The 16,755-nt window shown below is 41.2% G+C and overlaps 1 protein-coding gene across 4 annotated transcripts in view; it reads right to left on the bottom strand.

Annotated features, from left to right (window-relative positions):
- Positions 1–5,155: 5,155 nt before the first annotated feature.
- The window catches only part of LOC135094141 (uncharacterized), a 54,009-nt gene continuing 42,409 nt past the window's right edge, over positions 5,156–16,755 (bottom strand). For all 4 annotated transcript variants that reach the window (XR_010263612.1, XR_010263614.1, XR_010263613.1 and 1 more), the window contains 2 exons: positions 16,452–16,752; positions 5,156–6,869 (listed from right to left, as the gene is read on the bottom strand). The gene's annotated coding sequence lies outside the window, so the exon portion shown is untranslated. The remainder of the gene's footprint in view (positions 6,870–16,451; positions 16,753–16,755) is intronic.

Here is a 16,755-nt window from a genome sequence, read left to right on the forward strand (position 1 = left end):
AAAATAATAAATGGTTCCAAAAAAGATTAAGAACATTCCTGTTACACTTGAAAATTTCTACGAACACTTCAAACACCTTTCTCACGAAACTTATGCTGATGAAAGACTTGATTACACCTATGATGATAACGACTGTAATGAACTGTAATAACTACAGGGTATAACTCTATTAAACTGCAGGGGGAAATTATTCACCAGTATTTTAAATGAACGTCTAAAAGAGTTTACGAATGCCTACGATGTTATGGGAGAAAGTCAGGCTGGGTTCAGGAATGAATATTCAACTTTGGATCATATATTTCTATTTATAAAAAGTGCAATAGAACTGTTTGAAGGGAAGAAAAAGGAGTTGTTTTGTATGTTTGCTGATTATGCTAAGGCTTTTGAAATGGTATGGAGGGAGGGACTATGGTATAAACTAGTGAAAGGAAATGTAAAAAGTAAATTCTAAATGTAATTCAGGGTATGCATGAGAACATCAAATCATGCGTTATGTTAAATAAAAAGTTGTCTGAAACCTTTGTATGTAATACTGTTGTCAGGCAAGGGGAAAATTTGTCTCCATTACTATTCGGTTATTGTATAATCGATACTGAAGAACTTAATAATAAATAATACTTTGATTTTAGTAAAGATCTTGTGAACAGACTCATGGAAATACTTGTTCTTATGCACGCAGATGATACGGTGATTCTGTGCGATAGTGAGGAGGAAATGAGGCGAGTGTTGTTAGCTTTTTATAGTTATACTAATGAGTGGAAGCTGACGGTAAATTGTAGTAAGACAAGATTGTTGTATTTAATAGGGGAAGAAGTTCTGTTAAATATAATTTCCAGATTAATGGCAAAAATATAGAAATTGTTGATGAGTACAAGTACTTAAAGATCACTGTTAATTGCAATGGTAGGTTTCGTGCCGGTCAACTACAATTAGTAGAACAAACCAAGAAAACTATTTATTTTGTAATAGGGACAAATAAAAATCTTGATTTACCAGTGGAAATCCAACTTGAAATGTGTAATATCGTGGTAGCATCTGTACAGATATATGCAGCAGGGGTATGGGGTTATAATGTTATACGAGATTTTTTTTTCTTTTCTATGTAAGAGGGACACCGGCAAAGGGCAACATAACAAAAAAAAAAAAAAAAAGCCCAGTGAGATGCTGATCCCCGATTAGGGTCCAAAGCGGTAGTAATAAATTGAAGGATAAGTGTCCTGAAACCTCCCTCTCGAAAGAATTCAAGTCATAGGAAGGTTGAATGAAATACAAGAGCAGGCAGGGAGTTCCAGAGTTTACCACAGAAAAGGATGAATGATTGACAATAGTGCATTACAGAGGTGGAAAGAATGGGGGAGAGAGAAAGACGAACGTCTTGTGCAGCGAGGCCAAGGGAGGAGTGAAGACATACAGTTAGTAAGATGAGAAGAGCAGTTAGGATGAAAATAGAGGTAGAAGATAGCAAGAGATGCAGCATTGCGGCGATGAGAAAGAGGCTGAAGACAGTCAGTTAGAGGAGAGGAATTGATGAGACGAAAAGCTTTTGATTCCATGAGTGGAAGCCCCAGACATATATGAAGCATACATGAACGGATAATGCCCCTTTACAGAATTAGCAGCTTGAAGGGTGACAGAAACTGGCGGAGACGTCTCAGAACGTCTAACTTTATAAAAGTTGTTTTAGCTAGAGATGAGATGTGGAGTTTCCAGTTTAGATTATAAGTAAAGGACAGACCGAGGATGTTCAGTGTAGAAGAGGCGGAGAGTTGAGTGTCATTGAAGAAGAGGGGATAGTTGTCTGGAAGATTGTGTCGAGCTGATAGATGGAGGAATTAAACAATAATAAGTTTGCTCTCCCCAAATCATATATTTTAGAGAGATAAGAAATCAGGCGTTCTGTGGCTTCCTTGCGTGAACTGTTTACTTCCTGTAGGGTTGGACGCCTATGAAAAGACGGAAAAGTGCAGGGTGGTATCATCGTAGGAGTGGATAGGACATGAAGTTTGGTTTTAGCAGATCACTGATGAACAATAGGAAGAAAGTGGGTGCCAGGACAGAACCCTGAGGAACATCACTGTTAACTGATTTAGGAAAAGAACTGTGACCGTCTACGACAGCAGCAATAGGATGATCAGAAAGGAAACTAGAGACGAAGTTACAGAGAGAAGGATAGAAGCCGTGGGAGGATAAACTGGAAAACAAAGCTTTGTGCCAGACTCTATCAAAAGCTTTTGATATGTCTAAGGCAACAGCATAAATTCCACCAAAATCTTTATAAAAGAGGATGACCGAGACTCAGTAAGGAAAGCTAGAATATCACCAGCAGAGCGGCTTTGACGGAACCCATACTGGTGATCAGTTAGAAGGCTGTGAAGTGATAGATGTTTAAGAATCTTCCTGTTGAGGATAGATTAAAGAATTTAGATAGGCAGGAAATTAAAGCAATAGGACGGTAGTTTGAGGGATTAGAACGATCACTTTTTTTTTAGGAACAGGCTGAAGGTAAAAGTAAACTTCCAGCAAGAAGAAAAGGTAGATGTGGAAGTATTGCATAGAAAATTTCAAATACAAATACAAATACAAAAATGTGTTGTTTGTACATGAAAAGAAAATACAAGTAAAAAAAAATAATAATAACATAGTTTATGTGGGACTTGGTGTTTATCCACTAGAAGCCAATATTAATTGTAGAATGATAAACGTTTGGGTAAGATTGACACAGTTAGAAACAGTAAACTTAGTTATTTTATGTATTGATGTTTATGGCAGCTGGATCAACAAGGTCTTTATTCTTCACCATGGTTGGCACATATCAGGAATATTTGCAAAAATTGCGGCGTGTCAGAGGTGTGGGATTCACAAACTGTTGTAAATTCAACTTGGTTTAGGAAAGCTGTAGAGATAAGGCTAAAGGATCAGTGGCTCACATCATAGAATCTGCTGTCAAAATATATTTGTAGTAGTTACCAAATTTATAAGCATATCTATTGTTTAGAGGAGTACCTTGTTAAACTGAGTAATGTTAATCGTATTTTGTTGACAAAGCTGCGTGCTTCTAATAATAAGTAGTCAATCACTGTGGGAAGATAATAATATTAGAATATCAATAACGACAACCCGGAATACACCCACCTTCAGCTCCTGTACACATGAACCACTACCAACAAAGTCACCCTAAAGTACAAGACCACCGTCATGCACATCCACACCTCCACGGACAACATTCCTCCCTCCCACAGTTTCCATCAACACCAACCCCCTTTCAAGCAGTTCACTCTGCTAAACTCCTCGGCCTCACAATGGACAGCAAGCTCACCTGGAACCAGCACGTCAGCGTCCTCATGAAATCAGGCACCTACCAGCTTTACTTCCTGAGAAGACTCAAGAAGCTGGGGACTCCAGCGCGTGAGCTGGTGTGTACTCCATGTTCGACCTCCCTAAGCTCATGTATGCGTCCCCGGCTTCGTCATCCTCCCTGAATCTGACCCAGCATCGTTAACTAGAGCAGGTCCAGGAGAGAGTCATCCGGTTGATCCTGGGTCCCAGCTACACTACCTTATCACTACCTTATCACCCTCCAGGACCACCACCACCATCTACCTCAACAATTTGCTTAAAAACTCCACCACCCTTGTCACAGAAATTTCCTTACCCAAGCCGTACTTCCACCTCGTTACAAGGTTAGACATAATAGATTGCTTCCTATACGTGCCCATACATACAGATACAAAAAAAAACTGTTATCCCAGCCTCTTTCTCATCGCTGCAGTGTTGCATCTTTTGCTATCTTCTACCGGTGTTTTCATGCCAACTGCTCTTCTGATATTGCTGACTGCATGCCCTCTCTTCTCCCGCGGCCTCGCTGCACAAGACTTTCTTCTTCCTCTCACCCTTGTTCTGTCCACCTCTCTAATGCAAGAGTTAACCAGTATTCTCAATCATTCATCCCTTTACCAGGTAAACTCTGGAAGTCCCTGCTCTGTCCACCTCTCTAATGCAAGAGTTAATCAGTATTCTCAATCATTCATGCCTTTCTCTGGTAAACTCTGAAACTCCCTGCCTGCTTCTGTATTTTCACCATCCTCTAAGACTCGAACTCTTTCAGGAGGGAGGTTTCAAGACACTTATCCCGTAATTTTTGACTACCGCTTTCGACAGGGAGCCTTCTCTTTATTGCAGTTTTGTTGCCCTTGGCCTGTGCACCTTCTACATGAAAAAAATAAAAATAAATAAATGAATAAAATAAAATAAAATTAATAAAAAAAAAAGAAAAAAATAACACACGTTGTGGACATTTGGTACTGGACCTTCATTGGACAGGCTCCTGTTGACACCAAGGTTTTAAGCCGAGATGGATGTGGTGCGAAATGACAGGGTAAAGTCTAGTGACGTGCTGAATAAGGGGAGATGGGTATGGCTAACTGGCATGAAGGTCCTGTGCCAGGTTACAAATATTTACCTTGGATTTGCCGGACACACGTATAGCTAAATACTTATCAACACACAGACCTGCGACTAGACAGAATACTAGAATGTACGCCAAGGATGGTAGAGAGTTGAGAAGGAGCGTTGGTGCGCACTGATTACTGGCTGGAGTGTAACTAGAAATGAGAGAACGGGGTATGCATATCCGACATCTTGAATGGGACGGACTCCCCGCTTGCCGAGCAGATTGATAACGCTTTGCTCCTGGATGATGAATCCGCTCGACCCCGATCCTCACTGTTTCATCCAGTCGTCAAGCTTGACTGTTATACTTTAATTGAACTAATTCTTTCACCATTAATTTCCCTGTTGGACTGACCGCATGGCCATGTCAAATTCTGAAGAGAATCAGTAGGTTCATTAAAGGCGTCTGATGGAGAGTTAAAGAGTTAGTTCTGGGGAAAACATGAGTAAATTTTTTTCCACTCAAGAAAGTAAGCAAGAAATGGCGCACAGTGAACAGATTTTTAGAAGAAAAGAGAATGAGAAGCGGATAGATATTTCCATAATTAAAAAGATAATGAAACAGCAAGAGAGGCATGTCAAGTTCGTCCTTAGGGGACTCGAGTCAGCTCCTTATCTTTACTTGTTAATGTTGTAAAAAAAAAAAAAAAAGGCTCGTGCGTAGTATTCTGGGATGCTTACAAGTTACAATACAAAACTAGCTCCATTTTCTGAGTTATATAATTTTACAATAAAGCAAACATAAGATATGATGTTAATCAACACAGCGCACAATAGTTAGAGTTTTGCTATAATCACCTTGATGTTACAGAGTAAAAATTGATAAGCACAAAGTTCTAAGTTTATATACGCAATTGTTATCAAATTAACAAATGTTACTATGAGTTTAATGACTCAAAGTAGGTTTCAGAACTAAAACAATACACAAATATCAAATGACAATAAATCAATACCATAATGATAATGGTCAAGGAAATAGCAGTTGAAAACGCTGAATAAATGCACTCACATTACTGCAGTCTTAGTCTGAGAGGCAAGTTACAGTAGTCTAACATTCTACTAACAACTAAGTTAATAATCACCAATTAAGTGTTTTACTTCATCAGATTCTCCTTAAAACACATACAAGTACACAATAATATGCATCGACAGTATACAACAATATCTGAGCCTTACACCCTAGGAGAGAATTCTATAAGGCCTGGTTCACAATGGACCGTTTTTACGGATTCCATCTCCGTTCATCGTCCAACAATGATGTCACCATCGTTTCGTTCGAGCGACTGTATTGGGAACCGGACTCCGTTTCTGCCTCCGCTTGAACGGACGCCTTCGTGCGGAAGAGATAAACCCGTCTTTGCACGGAGAGACGGGCACAATGTTTTACATACTGATATTTTGAATGTTTTAGGTATGATATTTAATTACATAATTAAAACTATAGAATCAAATATTTGCACTGTAATAATGCTATATTGCAAATTTAACATTATTTAATGTTGTGGAAAAAGACTGGGATCCCAGCGTTGGGTGCGGCAACACCGCAAAGCTATGTAAACACAAGCACATGGATGGACTGGACGGGTTTCAGCCCAACAAACTGCAGCCATGCACAAACCTCACTCAACGGCTATGATAATGACAGTGTATTTATAAATGACAACCAGATAACCCTTTTCTCTTCCTCACTGGCCTCTCTTCGTCAGCTGCGAGCAGTAAGCTGGCAAGAAGTATACAAATTCCTTGTCGAGGAGGTTTCTTCTCTGCACGGCCATGTTGACAAACAATGAGTACAGAGACGCCGGTGAGTTCCTCCGTTCAGTACGTTTTCCGTTTCTGTGACCTCATTGTTGGACGGCGAACGGAAACGGAATCCGTAAAAATGGACTAGTGTGAACCGGGCCTAAGTTCAATTCACGACATCCATGATGATTAGAGGCAGCATTAGACGGGGCAGCTCCATAAGAAATCAGAAGTCTTTTCAAAAAGTTGTTTTACACAAGAGTGGTTAGCTGACGTCTTCTGTTATTTGCTGGTGCAGATAATACTTGAAACAATCCACCTCTTTCACCTGCTCTCCATTTAATTCTACATCTATCCTTCCACCACCTATCTCTCTCGAGCACAGCATTACTTTAATTTCATCACCATTCACTCTTCATCTTCCTCTCTGAGTCAGACACCAGCCAGTACAGCAGCATCAGCAAATAATAGCTGATTCAGATCACATACCATTTTTCCCTAATGTTCAAGTTCAGCATCTGCCTAAAACCCTTATATACGCTTCCTTTATTACGCTATCCATACGTCCGTGACGCCATTGAAAGCGAGGTGCAAGAGGGCTGGAGGGGTGACGGGTATGAGGGCAGCCACACACTGCTGGTGCCCACACACTACAGCAAGTTGGAGGGCGGTACTTCCTGTGTGTGTGTGTGTGTGTGTGTGTGTGTGTGTGTGTGAGGAACAAAGGTTATATTATTCATATAATAATTATATTTATTACAATTTTTACTATTCTCGTTATTCATATCTATATTCACATTCAAGTTCATATTATTATTATTATTATTGTTATTATTATTATTATTATTATAATTATTATTATTGCTTATTATCATTGCTACTTTCATTACAATTATTATTATTATTATTATTATTATTATTATTATTATTATTATTATTATTATTATTATTGTTGTTGTTGTTGTTATCATTACTTTAATAACGACACTACTACTACTAAAAATGATAATAATAATAATAATAATAATAATAATAATAATAATAATAATAATAATGTACAAGTACTCATAATTATCATCACCCCCATCGCCACCCCCGCTACCACCACCATGGTCACCACCTCCCGCAGGAATCTGTTCTTCTGTAATAGTCTAATTATGTGTCTCGGGATTTCAGTACCTTTTTACTGCCGAGGGTACCGGAGCACATTCGAGGTTGTGCGATTCCTGTCAGACACCAGCTCAACTGCCAGATAATGGCATAACCTATTTGTGCGGCGACGGTGTGGAAGTTCAGGCGGTTACTTTATATCTGAACTCGACTTAATCATCTACAATATATAATCCATTACATGCTATTTTCATGCCCATCATCTGTTCTTGTCTTTCATCTGCAAGCAACGTTTCCTGGTGTCGTGCCAAATTTCTCCCGGGTGACGACACAGCGCATGCTCACCTTATCGAGGCGACAGCATCAAAACATCATACAGGTATTTTATGCATTTTTACGTATTATCTACTACTTTTTTGAGGTTTTATTGACGAATCACTATTGCTTCATTGTATATGGATATGTTAGGTTAGGAAGAGTAAGTAAACAAGAATGGTGAGTGGTAACAGAGCACCAAAATCTGTGTAAGTGTCAAGTTCTACCACCATGTTATGTGTTTTACGCATTATCAACATCGTTATGGAGTTTTATTGACAAACTACAAATGCTTCATTGCCTGCGGAATATTTTTAAGATAGGAGTGCAGCAAGTAAACGAAAGTGGTGAGTGATAACAGAGCACCAAAATCTTCTCCCTTTGCATATTATGTCAAGTCTTACCACTATGTTTTATGTTTAAAATTTTTCACAATGGAGCATTAGTAATTTGTCAATAAAATTCCATACCGATGTCGATAATACGTAAAATACATAAATATAAAACATGGAGGTAGGACATGACATATGCAAAGCGAAAACATTTTGGTGCTCTGTTATCACTCACCAGTATCGCTTACTTGCCCTATTCCTAGCCTAACATATCCATATGTTGTCAATAAAATCTCAAAAGTTGATAATAGGTCAAAATATTTAAAATAACTGGGTGATGTTTTGATGCTGTCGCCTCGATATGGTGTGCATGAGCTGTGGCGTCATCCGGGAGAAATTTGGACCCGGGAGAAATTTGGCACCACCAATACAACACCCTCTATGAAACTGGTGACGTTGCACTCCGTAACGACGTCTCTTCCCACTTTCGTTCACAGCGGTCGATTAGATCTGACATAAGCACCCTCCGTTTTGGTTCCCTGCACGCCATGGAACATCCATATATTTTACACGTGACCACTGCTGTTTATATCCACCTTGACCCATTTCCTCTTCCTCCTCCTCCTTCTCCCCACGCCCATTTCTGTCTTAGACTCGCAGACCCTTGCAATCATACAGCTCCCACTTCCTTCCTTCATAACGACGCCCAAGTCATTAATGGAGAGTAGTTTTTTTGCTGACAAGACCAAAGCTTTGATTTCTAAACTACCTTCCTACGGCTTCCATCCTTCTCTGTGTAAGTTCATCTCAGGTTTCCTTTCTGACTGTTCTATTGCTGCTGTGGTAGACGGTCACTGTTCTTCTTCTAAATGTATTAATAGCGGTGTTCCTCAGGGTTCTGTCCTGGCACCCACTCTCCTCCTATTATTCATCAAAGATCTCAAACAATCTTCTTGTTCTATCCAGTCCTACGCTGATGATACCACCCTGCAATTTTTTACGTATTTTCATAGACGTCCAACTCTTCAGGAAGTAAAAAGTTCACGGGAACCACAGAACGACTCACTTCTGATCTCTCTAAAATTTATGATTGGGGCAGAGCAAACCTAGTTATTGTTCAATGCCACAAAAACTCAATTCCTTCATCTGTCAACTCAACACAACCTTCAAGACAACTACCCCCTTCTTCATTGACACTTAACTGTCCCCGTCTTCCACAATGAACATACTCGGTCTGTCCTTTACTTAAAATCTAAACTGGAACCTACACATTTCATCTCTAGCTAAAAGGGCTTCTATGACGTTAGGTGTTCTGAGACGTCTCTGTCAGTTTTTCTCACCCTTCCAGCTGCTAACTCTGTACTGGGGCCTTATCCGTCCACGTACAGAGTATGCTTCACATGTCTGGGGGGTTTCACTCATACCGCTGTTCTAGACAGGTTGGAATCAAAAGCTTTTCGTCTCATGAACTCCTCTTCTCTAACTGACTGTCTTCAGCCTCTTTCTCATCACCGCAGTGTTACATCTCTAGCTATCTTTTTGCTATCTTCTACCGCTACTTTCATGCTAACTGCTTTTCTGATCTTGTTAACTGCATGCCTCCCCTCCTCCCGCGGCCTCGCTGCACAAGATTTTCTTCTTTCTCTCATTTTCTCTATTCTGTCCACCTCTCTAATGCAAGAGTTAACCAGTATTGTCAGTCTTTCATCCCTTTCTATGGTAAACTCTGGAACCCGCTGCCTGCTTCCATATTTCCACCTTCCTATGAACTCCTTCAAAAGGGAGGTTTCAGTTTTTGACTACCGCTTTGAACCCTATTTGGGGACCGACATCTTAGTGGGCCTTTTATCTTTTTATTTGATTTTTATTGCCCTTGGCCGGTGTCCCTCCTGCATAAAAAAAAAAAAGCTACAGGGTGAGTGTACTAGCGCTAGAACAATAAGTCGAGACTGCATGTCTATGGGAGAATTATGAAATTCTTCGCTTTACTACACAGGAACTGAAGCAGCATTCAGCAAACGAAATATCACCTGTCTTGGGAGGTATGGAATTCGTTATGATTAGTTGCAGCACTTCGGGAGTCAGGGTTGCACCAAACAACCCAAACTTATCACTGCAGCCTCACCCTCGGCAACACTCTCAACAAAGTCAGGTGCTTCGCGCGGTGGCTCTTTGATTTTGTAGTCAGCCCAAGCGCATTGACTCAAAGAGGAGTCCGACTCTGACTCATTAAAACCCTGGCCAGAAGCTGGACAGGCCTCTGGGTACTCTGCTCCCACTGCGGCGTCAAGACAAACACTGCGCTCCTTTTGTGGTGGCCCTGCCTTATTGCAGTCGACCATTGGAATCACGAATCCAGCAGGAACCCGACACCGGGATGCTCGCCTCATCTTAGGGTTAGTAACAACAGGAACAACTGAGTCAGCACTCTCAATAGCCTCCACATCCTGGTCGGCGTTCGCATATGGGAGCTACACCCAGACTCTTTTACCTGCCAGGTCATTCCCAAGAAGGAAATCGACACTGGTAGGTCCTCCGCTAGTGCCAACCGCGTCTCCGCGGTCGCTAGCGGGCATGACATCCTAATCTTCGCCGGGGCGAGGCTCTCCACGACGCCATTTTCCCGGCACTTTACAGGCTGATCTGAGGCAACTCGCCTCCCCGTCACATTCCTGGACATCGACTGCTGTGCCGCTGTGTCCCTTAAAACAGTGACAGGATACATAACGCCATCAATTTCAACAGTGACCTTACATAAAAAAGGACGACACCAGTCCAACTTAACCTCACAGGAGACGGTGAGGTAACAACGGACGAGGGGCGACCACACCCGGATGAGATCCGGGTTGTGTTTGGTCACGAAGGTGGAAAGACCTTCGTGACCAAACACATCCCGGATCTCATCAGTCCTGGTCACGGCCCTAGGGCACAATTAAGGCCACCGGTTTCTAGGGCTTCTTGGAAACTGTGCCTGATATTAATTTAGTACAATTAAATTTGAAGTGTCCTGTACTTCTACAGTAATAACACGTGGGCAGCACACTATATCTGGGAGTGCTGTGTTGCATGCTCCCAGACTCTCTGTCGTGGGCTGGGTGGAGACTTACCTACAGGGTTGACTCGCCCCGACTTGTTACTGGAGACATTATCATAACGTGGACTTTCAGACAAACTGGCTCCGGCCGCGCTACCAGATACATCACCAGCCCCACCAGACGTACTACCAATCCACCGGGGCCGGTGCGCCGTTGCGCCCCTTCACGAAGCTGCCGCATTTGGACTAGCTTCCTTGAACCACCTCCTACGTCGACCAATCTGGGGTGAAATTCGGGTGTACAGGATCCCTTGTGACTGCTGCACCCTTTTCACAATGGTCGTAACGCCAGGTCACACTAATTTTAGGTCGCCAATCTGTTATACCGACCAACAGACAAGGGAAATACTTAAACAACACTTAACGCACACAACTGTGAATGGAATCGACAACCACGTCTAGGAAAAACTGTTATACCATACAATAACATGTGGTCGAGGTATAATACCTCGTCGGACATTCGCCCTAAGTAACGAATCCACCCACTCTCCAACGGCGTGTTGTAGCCTCAAGCCGAGTAGTATCGTTTACTGCTCCCTGGACGGTAGGGTTTATCAGGCCCTGAGGAGAGAGTAAAGTTCACTACAAAGCTAATTACTTAAATTCTCTGCGACATTTAAGACAAAACAAATCAAGGTCACTAACAAAAGACATAAGAAACTACTACAAAAGAGTGCCCACGAACACACATGAAGGTCATTCACCGCGCACTGCACGAGCTCGACCTGCCCACTCACGCAACCGAGAAGTCACTTCCCTGGGTATAGTGTGTGTTATACACACATTAAACTCTGTTAGGAGGAGGCAGTAGGCACTTGTCGAAACGATGATTACTCCCAGTGAGGTCCAGTGAGCACTGGATCAGGAGGTGCTGTGAACTTATCATTACACCCAGCTGTGAACTCGCTGAACGTTTCCCTTTGTGTCTCACAACAAAAGTGGGCAGTCACAACCTGCCCTCTAAAGACAACTCTCTTCCTTCACACAAAACTACAAACACCTAATTACACACACACCCTTCACTCAAAATTCAAAATTATCATGGGGACCACAAATGTCCCCAGGTCGGACTGCTCTTCTAGTATCGATCCTAAGTGTCTTGAAACTTTCAACATTTCTTCATTAATTTCTGCAACACTCGCGGTCTTAGATTTAATTTTCAATCTGTAAAACACCACCTTTCCTCTCTCATTTTCTTTTCCTCACTGAAACACAGGTCTCTGAGGCAACTGAGATTAGCCCCTTTTCTGTTCCCTCCTACTTTCTCTATCCTCATTTTTTTTATCCAAAGCTGGATGTTGCATTTATGTGCACAGTGACTTAACCTCCTGTCGTGCCCACGCTCTTGAATCTTTCGTGTTTTCCACCATCTGGCTACGACTACAGAGTCACTCTGAAACTAATTTTACCTGTGCTGTATACCTCTCACCTAACTCCTCTGACTATAAAAAAAAAAATGTTTGAATACTTAACTTCCAAACTGGAGCACATTCTGACTACTTCCCTTTTGCGAAGATCTCCATTCTGGGAGACTTCAACGTTCACCACCAGCTTTGGCTTTCCTCTTCCTTCACTGACCATCCTGGTGAACTAGTCTTTAACTTTGCTATCCTCCATGACCTAGAGAAATTGGTGCAACACCCTTCTCGTATTCCTGACCGTCTTGGAGATACGCCCAACATTCTTGACCTTTCCCCTAGTCAAACGTGCAAGGTGTACAACTAATATATATATATATATATATATATATATATATATATATATATATATATATATATATATATATATATATATATATATATATATATATATATATATATATATATATATATATATATATATATATATATATATATATATATATATATATATATATATATATATATATATATATATATATATATATATATATATATATATATATATATATATATATATATATATATATATATATATATATATATATATATATATATATATATATATATATATATATATATATATATATATATATATATATATATATATATATATATATATATATATATATATATATATATATATATATATATATATATATATATATATATATATATATATATATATATATATATATATATATATATATATATATATATATATATATATATATATATATATATATATATATATATATATATATATATATATATATATATATATATATATATATATATATATATATATATATATATATATATATATATATATATATATATATATATATATATATATATATATATATATATATATATATATATATATATATATATATATATATATATATATATATATATATATATATATATATATATATATATATATATATATATATATATATATATTAGTTGTACACCATGCACGTTTGACTATTGTGTTAGCCTTATGGGAGGCTTTGTTTGCGCTGCTCTCAGTCTTTAAAGCAAGTGTGGCTTGGGGCCACACTTGTGTTCATGTTTGTGCTGGTGTCCATTTTGGGAGCGGACACCATCTCTCTCTTTGTCGAAGTCTAGTGGGTTGTGGTGTTTCTATGTGTCTTCGTTGTCTAAATACGAATGGCTCCTATTGTGTATTAATGTGTCTCGGCGGTCAAAGGATATTCTTCGTACCTATCTGGCATTTGTCTTTCTTCCATTTTTCCAGACTCATCACTGTTAGGGGACAGAGTCTGAAATTGAAGATTGATTAAACTTAAAGTAAAGTGCCCATGTGTTATAATGAGCAGTGAGTGGACGCTATTTACTTATAAGATATTATGGTCTAGCCCAGTCGTCTCGTATTTGTGACGGTCTTTCCTGTAGATGTGTACTTACGAGTCCTTTCTCAGCAAGTGTGAAAGGTTTTTGTTATATTTTCCCTGTGATTTGAGACAAGTTGGTGACCAAGAGGCTATAGCTGTGTGCGACTGGTGACATCTCAGCCTGAGCATTACCACTGAGAGGCTCTACACTCTACAGGGTGAGGGAAACCATCATACAAACAACTCAGATCCATCACTCCAGCCTCACTCTCAGCAACACTTTCACCAAAGTCAGGTGCTTTCTACGGTGGCCCCTGCACACTGACTCAAAGACGAGTCCAACGCTGACTTGTCCATACCTTCGCCAGCAGCGGGACAGGCCTCTTGGTACTCTACGGCACCAATACAAACGCTGCGCTCCTGTTGTGGTGGCCCTGCCTTATTGCAGTCGACCCCTGGAGTCACAGATCTCGCGGGCACCAAATGCCGGGGTGCTCACCTCGCCTTGCGGCGAGTAATAACAGAACAGTCAGCAACCTCAGCAGCCTCCACATCCGGGTCGACGTCAGCGGTTGGGGACTGCACCCCAACTCTTCCACCTGCCAGGTTATTCCCCACAAGGAAAACGACCCCAGATACTGGCAGGTCCTCCGCTAGTGCCACTCGCGCTTCCGCGGTCACTAGCGGGCATGACAGCCTAATCTCCGCCGTAGCCAAGTTCTTCGTGGCGCCAATTCCCTGGCACCACACAGGTTGATCGGAGGCAACTCGCCTCCCAGTCACATTCCTGCACAGCGACTGCCGTGCGGCTGTCTTTCAAAAGTTTAACAGGGTACGTAACCCCATCAATTTCAACAGTGCCCTGACGCAATAATGGGCGGCGCCAATCTAATTCAGACCTCACAGGGGACGGTGAGGTGACAACAGATGAGGGAGCAGCCACAACGATCTTTCCACCCTCCCAACTAAACACAACCCGGATCTTGTCACACTTCTGGTCTCGGCCCTGGGACACAATCAAGGCCACCGGCATCTGGGCCGTCTTGGAAACTGTGGGTGTTACTAATTTTTGGCAATTGTACTTGAACTGCCCAGTATATTTGCAATAATGGCACATGGCCTGCATACTATAACGGGGAGTGCTGTGTTGCATGCTCCCAGACTGTCTCCATCGAGGGCTGGGTGGAGACTTATTTCCTACAGTGATAACTCGCCCCGGCTTATTCCCAAAGCCACTACTAAAACGTGGACTTCCAGACAAAATGGCGCCGGATGCGCCAACAGACACATCACTGGGCCCACTAGATGTACCACCAATCCACCGTAGCACAGACTGGTGCGCTAACATGTATATGGTCATCTGCCCATGTAGCCGCCTCCTTCAAGGTTTTAAACTTTTTCTCACGGAGCAGTGGTACTAACTCCTCGGCCACGCTAATAAACTGCTCCATAACCATGAGTTCCTTTAACTCACGGTAGGAGGTAGCCTGCTCACTAGCAATCTTCTTTTCGAATGTCTCTTCCAAATAGCGAGCACACTCCAGATACGAGTTACTGGGCCTTTTCTTCCCTCCGCAGAAGTGCAGCCTGTACGTCTCCGGCCGCAGCTCATAAGCTATCAGGATGTCTTCATAATCCTCCAAATCGTCTACTGACTTCCTATCATAAACTTCCAAGGCTTTGCCCTTCAGCATATTAGCAATTATCTATATCTTCGGAACACGTCCAAACCTCATTCCCAACCAGTCTTCTCTCTCTCTCTCTCTCTCTCTCTCTCTCTCTCTCTCTCTCTCTCTCTCTCTCTCTCTCTCTCTCTCTCTCTCTCTCTCCTTATTCTTTTCTCATTCGATCTTAGTTCTTTCTTCGTTATGTATTGCGTTATCTCGTTACACACAATATATATATACTCGTATATATATATATATATATATATATATATATATATATATATATATATATATATATATATATATATATATATATATATATATATATATATATATATGCAATTGACATCGTATATGTTTCATGTACGAAAATAAAAATTTTTATTTTTAATGCTGATTCCTTGAAAAGACATAAAACAGATATCATATAACTGTTATCACTGGGAAGGAAACATATGTTATTCCTCTAGAGATATATTAAACGTGTTTTATGTATTTATATAAGTAATATTCACTAAATAAATTTTAAAAATCAATTGAATTTAATTTATAAAAAACTGTGCAACATCTCGGTCACGACATCACTATCACCACTGCCATAATCACCACCATTATCGCCACCTCCATCAGCCTACCACTATCACCATCACCGTCACTATCACCATCACTACCATCAACACAATCACCACCAGCACCATCACCACCACCACCACCACCACCACCACCACAACCACCACCACCAATACCATCACCACCATCATCACCACCACCACCAGCACCACCAACTCACTGCCATCACCATCACCATCTCCAATACCACCACCACATCATTATCTACCCCCCTTTCCACCACCACTATCATCATCACCATCATCATCATCATCATCACTACCATCATCAACACGACCACCATAATAACACTCGCCACCACCACCACCATCACGGCATCACCACCACCTTACCTTTACTATCCTTCGCCGAAGGATTCGCACCGAGAGCCAGCAGTGCTTTCACTGTCTTGGTATGGCCCCCGAAGGCAGCCTCCATTAGCGGTGTTCTGTCGTGGGTGCCTCCACCCTCTATACTAAGCCCCGCCTGCAGTAAGTGCGACAGCAGGTGGTCGTGGCCCTTGTTGGCAGCCACGGTCACCAAACACCACGACAGTTTCCCACCGCAGGGGACAGTAACCTTGGGACGAGCACCCCTGGCGAGGGCAGATTTTACTCTGGCCTCATCTCCGTTCTGCACTGCGGCTACCAGTTCCTG

The sequence above is a fragment of the Scylla paramamosain genome, chromosome 44 (assembly GCF_035594125.1).
Source record: "Scylla paramamosain isolate STU-SP2022 chromosome 44, ASM3559412v1, whole genome shotgun sequence".
Classification (NCBI taxonomy): Eukaryota; Metazoa; Arthropoda; class Malacostraca; order Decapoda; family Portunidae; genus Scylla; species Scylla paramamosain.